General features: G+C 38.2%; 1 long non-coding RNA gene across 1 annotated transcript; it reads right to left on the bottom strand.

Moving 5' to 3' along the window:
- Positions 1–2,719: 2,719 nt before the first annotated feature.
- LOC117445144 (uncharacterized) lies at positions 2,720–4,370 on the bottom strand. Its single transcript, XR_004551937.2, has 3 exons — positions 4,306–4,370; positions 3,387–3,427; positions 2,720–2,818 (listed from the first exon to the last, which is right to left on the bottom strand). It is a non-coding gene; the product is annotated as an uncharacterized lncRNA (long non-coding RNA).
- Between the last annotated feature and the right edge of the window lie 1,942 nt (positions 4,371–6,312).

Here is a 6,312-nt window from a genome sequence, read left to right on the forward strand (position 1 = left end):
GCTGCTATCGATATTATATCTGTTATGTAACTGGTTACTGGTGTTATCTTTATTGCTACCCCCTTCCCCGTCAATGTATAGTGTTGGTCCACAGCGCAAACATATTACACTCTTAAAACTACTGGGTTAAAAAATAACCCAATCATAACCCAGCTGCTGAGTCACTATAGGACAGAACACGCGCTGGGTTGTCTTAACCCATACGCTGGGCTGGATCATTTTAACCCATGTGCGGGGTTGTTTATTTGACCCAAGCTAGTGATTGAAATTAACTATATCACTGGGTTAAATAAATATAAACCATACATTGGGTTGTTTATTTGACCCAAGCTAGTGATTGAAATTAACTATATTGTTGGGCTAAATAGAATATAATAATAATGTATAATAGTGTAATGAATTATCTCCAAACACAACGTATATATATAAAAATGCATTTATTGATAATTTGAACAGCTTTGGCAAATCGCCAACATCCATTTCCACTACAAAAGAACAATGCATTTTAGCACAATACAAATTCAATATATTTAACTCTTAAATAAATTTAAAAAACACCTTAAAAACAGTGCGAGGGCCTTGAGAAATATCTGTGTGTATTTTAACCATCACTTATGAGTGAACACAATTTTCAGGAACAGTTACAATACAGCGTATTAATTTAACACATGGACCATAAAGACCCAATACATATAAAAGTATAAAACAACATCTACGAACAGTCCTTCAACTTGAAGCTGAACAGTAACAAATCTGTCAATGAACACAACAGAACACAGATGTAAAGCAGCAGGATGTAAACAGAGGAGAACAGTGTGTGTGTGTGTGTGTGTGTGTGTGTGTGTGTGTGTGTGTGTGTGTGTGTGTGTGTGTGTGTGTGTGTGTGTGTGTGTGTGTGTGTGTGTGTGTGTGTGTGTGTGTGTGTGTGTGTGTGTGTGTGTGTGTGTGTGTGTGTGTGTGTGAGATTGTTAAAGTGCAACTTTGTTGGTAGAATTAAACTGCCAAAAGCTTTTTCAGGCTCAACACCCTGGGCTTCAAGGTCCCCTCATCCAGGCCCATCAACACTTTCTGGGTGAAGTCGAAAGTGTTGACCAAGTCTTTTGGGTAGCTCAGATGCAGGGCAAAGGTCAGTGCAAAAAGCAGGATGAATGCGGCAGCCAGTGTGGGGAGTTGGATAACTCCGTTACCCTCAATGACAACAGCGATGTTCTCTGGGCAGAAGAGCGTGGTGTCTGTTGACCTGGCACTGATCATGAGAAGTCCGACCGCGATGTCCTCTGTGTCTGGATCATCAGACTGCTCCACCTGATGACAAGAACAGATAAACGTTACCCAAATTGCCTCTCTCAGAAATGTGTTTTCTGAAAAATACATCAGTGACATATCACATCAAATAACCGTATGTTTTGTGCATAATGTGGGTTTAAGGAAACGCCTATTAGCATTGCACAACATAATGTTACAGCACCAGAAACATCAGCCTCCAAAATAACCAATCAGTTGACATAAATGCTTTCAACAAAAAAACATTTATAACCTTCATAAGGGTAGGATTCATTTTATCACTGTATTAGACTGTTACTATTAGCTAGTTGTACCTAATAAACTGGCAACTGAATATGTATTTACAGTATAATCACTCCCTACTACACATACAAAAATATATGGGGAACACTAGAAATTATTTTGTATTGAACACTGATGCTGCAGGAAAGAAAGCCCTCATGATTGTGTATTTTATTAAATCACGTGAGCCCATTTTTTACACTGAAACCTAAAGAGCTTAACTTCAAATAAATCCTAAAGTAGAAATCATATTCAGCACCTCTGAAGTGTTGAAGTAAAGGGAGATTATATTCAACATGTCCATTGTGTACCTTACAACAATTACAATTCTTATGGCAATATTCAAATCTTGGAACTAGAACCTGAATGGGATGTGAGCAACACAAGAGATAATGTTTGATTAACACCTCAGTGACAGAATCAAGCTTCGATGACACCAGGACAGTTCATACTTTTTCAAACTCAATCTATCATTTATTATTATTTTCACTATAAAAATTCAAATAATTGTCTCCCTGCGATAGAGCTCCTGAAACAATGTAACAAGATAAACTATATTTTTGGATGATCTGTCACATACATTGAATACAGTTATTATGCTGACTTACATGCCACAGCCTCAGAAACGTGGTCATCTTCATGCAGATATGCAGGCAGAGCACGGAGGACAGCAGCACGTCGGACATGGACGTCACCTTGCTCCTTGAGTGTGAGAACATATCTTTGTTTTACTTTGGATGCTATAACCACACAACAATTGATATCACAAGAAAGCGTTCTTCCATGACTGCAGAGATTAACATTTTGACAAAGATAATCCACTCTAGTATGAGAATAAAACACCAAGAGGCATAACCGACTCACCTGGAGGTCATAGGAGGCAAATAGCTGATCCAGAACTTCAGCTTCCTTTCCTTGCTATCCAACTCCGCATAGAAGTGGTTCTTCAGGTTGAGGTTCGTTATCCTGTGAAACTCTGCTAAAATATAAAATGACTATTTAATTCACAGTACAATGTATATGTGGACTGAAGGCAGCAGAGATAAACAGAAACATAACATGCTAAATCTGAGTAAACATGTCAAAGTTATCAGTGACAAAGGCACACAAAATAATTATATAGTTGTAATAAATAAAATATTTTCACCTGTGACTCCATTTTCAAGGCAGGTCAGCGTTCCAGGATCTCTCCAACAGGTAGCTCATCATTGATGATCTCATTGCGCCGCAGGGCAAAGGTAGTCTGCATTAACTTTTAAATCAAGGGAATAATAATGTTATAATGTTCAAGTAACTCTGCCCTTCTATCAAAGACAGCAGCACAAAGTTTGCATTTTAGTAACCATGTGGAATAAACATGGACGCAGGAAGGGGCTGCAGCACCCCCCAAACGCGGCGCACCTACAGTGTAACAGCCCCTACAAACGGCGGCACTTGCTGGCGGGCATGTCTGAAGATAGACCAACAGCCAATCACATGAAAGATATGCTTTGCTCCCACAATGCAGTTCGGCTAAGCGTGACCTCACCCCATTGTGTGTAGGGGCCGTAACATCACTCCATTCACTTTGAATGGAGTGACGTTACGCTATGCCAAACTGCATTGTGACAATCAAATCATATGCCAGTACAAGCTCTAGCCAATCAAACCGCGTGCTTGTGTGTCCTGGGCGGGATATTCATGTGAGTGGTTGTTGGTCGAGCTTCAGACAAGCCCGCCGCCGTGTGTGTAGGGGCCCATGGCATGCCACAGTTGCGCCGCTGCGAGGCTTCACTCGCACCCCCCCCAGCGCGTCACAGTTTCTCCATTGTGAGGCTTACCAGATTGAAGAAGCCATATATCTGCCAGTTGCTTCAGTTTCCTTAAGAGAAAAAACATTGAAGGTTAGCTGGGTTGCAAAGTTTTCACAAAATGATCTGAGAAACACTATTTTCGAACCTAAAATGCCGGCAGGCGGAGCGCTTTTCTTTTTTGTTACAGCATGCATGTCTGTGCATGTTTTATTAACTTAGACTAGAGGCATAGCGGATTTACGTTCATTTTATCCACTAACGTTATACCATAACCGTGCGTTCTGCATGTTTGTAAAAGCAAGCTAACTTGAAACAATAGACTATTAATCTGTTAAATCCGGCAGCCGTCGGTACCGAGGGGTTCTTGTTCACGAAACTTTGTCTCAGGGCTTCTTAACATTTTAAAACCAAGATAAGATATCAGATTAAAGCTGAAATTCCACATATTATAGAATTATTAAAATCATCACTGTGCGATCGTTACCTTTGCTGAGTTACATGTATTTGAAAACGCTGGGGGGTATACATTACCTTGTAAAATGAATAGTCTAGTGTTTCAAGTTAGCTTGCTTTTACAAACATGCAGAACGCACGGTTATGGTACATTGTAGTGGATCAAATGAACCTAAGTCCTCTAAGTTAATAAAACATGCGGTAACAAAAAGAAGAAAGAAAACGCGCCGCCTGCCGCCATTTTAGGTTCGACTTTTCCAGAAAACTATTGCAACACAAACGTTGCACTTTGAGATATACTGTAACTTAAAACAATATAAAAATACTGTTTTACACGTAAGTTAAATCGTTTTTCAAGTGAGGCAGATATTAAATGTAGGCTAGCTAACAAGAGCTCAAATCAAACTAACACACCATGCGACACAAAGTGCATTAGATGCAGAAATGAATAACACATCATTTAAATACTGTGCAAAGGCAAGACGTAACTCACCAGAGTAGTGCGGCCTAAAAAGGATCACGATTCCGGCAGTGAGAGCACGGTGGGCAAAGTATTCTTAAAAGTTTGAGCGATTTCAACAGAGGCAGGAGATAATGGGGCGGACTCTGGTGAAGGATAGAACGTCTCGGCACGTCGGGGGCGGAGCACATACTTGATGACGTCAGACCAGCGTCAGACAGATTCATTACAAATGTTTGAGTACTATTACCAATATGTCCCAAAGTGGTTGAACACTGTACACAATAATAAATCAGTTCATAGTCATCAGAAAATTAGCGGTGAATTAACTTTTTGAAATGTTTGAGTTAAAACAATCAATTTTCTTTCAGAAGCTTGTAATGTTCGGTCTTACAGTGTGCAAGAACACTGGTGATTCTGTGAAATCACTGGCTGATTAGTGGTTTTGAAAAATCACTGTTGTGGTTGTAGTGGTTTTTCAAAATCACTTACTAGTGATTCAATAAGTTACAGAATTGTATAATTATATAAATATAGGTAAAATATAGTGATAAAAATATAGGTTACATACCTTGTGTTGTGAGAAATGACAACAAGATGGTTCCAGAATGATTCAGAAGTGGGAAAATGAATAAAGCAACCTCTGGGTTAAAAATAACCCAGGCAGGTGTTCAACTGCAATTGAAGCCCTAATAACCCCTTTGACCCAGCATGAACAACCCACCAGTGTGTTTACAGTACCCAAATAACCCATAATTATGACCCAGCCAAATCAACCCAGCAATGTGTTTATAGAAATAACCCAGCATTTTTAAGAGTGTAGTTTAACAAAATCCGCATCTAAAGATAGCCTACGTTATTTTCCCCTGTGCAATTCCAGTCTCACATCTCAGAGCACATCGTCATTAACAAATATCGGAAACAGACCGAAAACATTTAAAAAAAATAAAATAATACTTTATTCCGAGTGTGCTTGCTTTTCTCTTTGAAAGTCATCACATAACGGCATTGTAATACACGGTTCGGCTGCATTAAATATTACATATCTGCCGTAGTTCTGTATTTATAGAGCCCTGATGAGAAGACATCTAGACAAACATGAGGAACTGAAAATGTGACGTGGATCATAAATATATCAGCCATTAAACAACATCTTACATTTCTTTTCACACAATACGTCTCCTTGCAGTATCAACACTAATTCGGCTCACTTTTATATTTGATCCAATTGGTAGATAGGCTGTATTTACACCATAACGGTGCACAGCTGATATAAAGGGACACCTAGTGGTTAAAGCATGTTATTGAATTTCATTATTTGTATTATTAGATATTAATAGGATCCCTATAAAGTATATTCATTACTCGTTATTCTCTACTAATAGTTAATTAAAGACTGTATATAATGACTATTTTGCACATCCCTTTCAAGATTTCAAGATGTTCTAAGGTTTATTGACATATCATATAGGCCTACACAACTATGGTGTAGTTCTGCATTGAATGAAAAACTTGGGTCGCACGTTCCTCAATAGTGCATTACAAGACATCTATCAATATGTGTGCATACCTCCAGCAATGTTAACTATGTTGAAGCACTTATTTTAACTGATATTATACATATGTATTATACTCTTATAAGATGTATGTAGATATTTCAACTCCGGCCTTGTCAGGTATTGAACAATCAATAAATAAAGAACACAGAATTGTTGAATATAAAACACAGAATTTGTGTGATTATACTAAATGATTTACAAATAAACACCACTGCATATTTAACTGTTACACATGCTGATGTAACGCAAATGTTCCAACTTGGGATCAATAAAGTATATCTTATCTTAACACTAGAACCGCCAACGGGTAAATTTTACCCGCAGCTGTTTTTTTATTGTATGTAACTTTTTTTCAATAAAATATTAAAGTCTCCCAGTCCGTGACTTTTCCTGAAAGTGTGTTATGTAACACCCTGTGTTGTTAAAAATGGTCAATATGAAGTCAGATTGAAAAAATCGCCAAAAAAATGGATATTTATAC

Source organism: Pseudochaenichthys georgianus, chromosome 4 (assembly GCF_902827115.2).
Source record: "Pseudochaenichthys georgianus chromosome 4, fPseGeo1.2, whole genome shotgun sequence".
Taxonomy (NCBI): Eukaryota; Metazoa; Chordata; class Actinopteri; order Perciformes; family Channichthyidae; genus Pseudochaenichthys; species Pseudochaenichthys georgianus.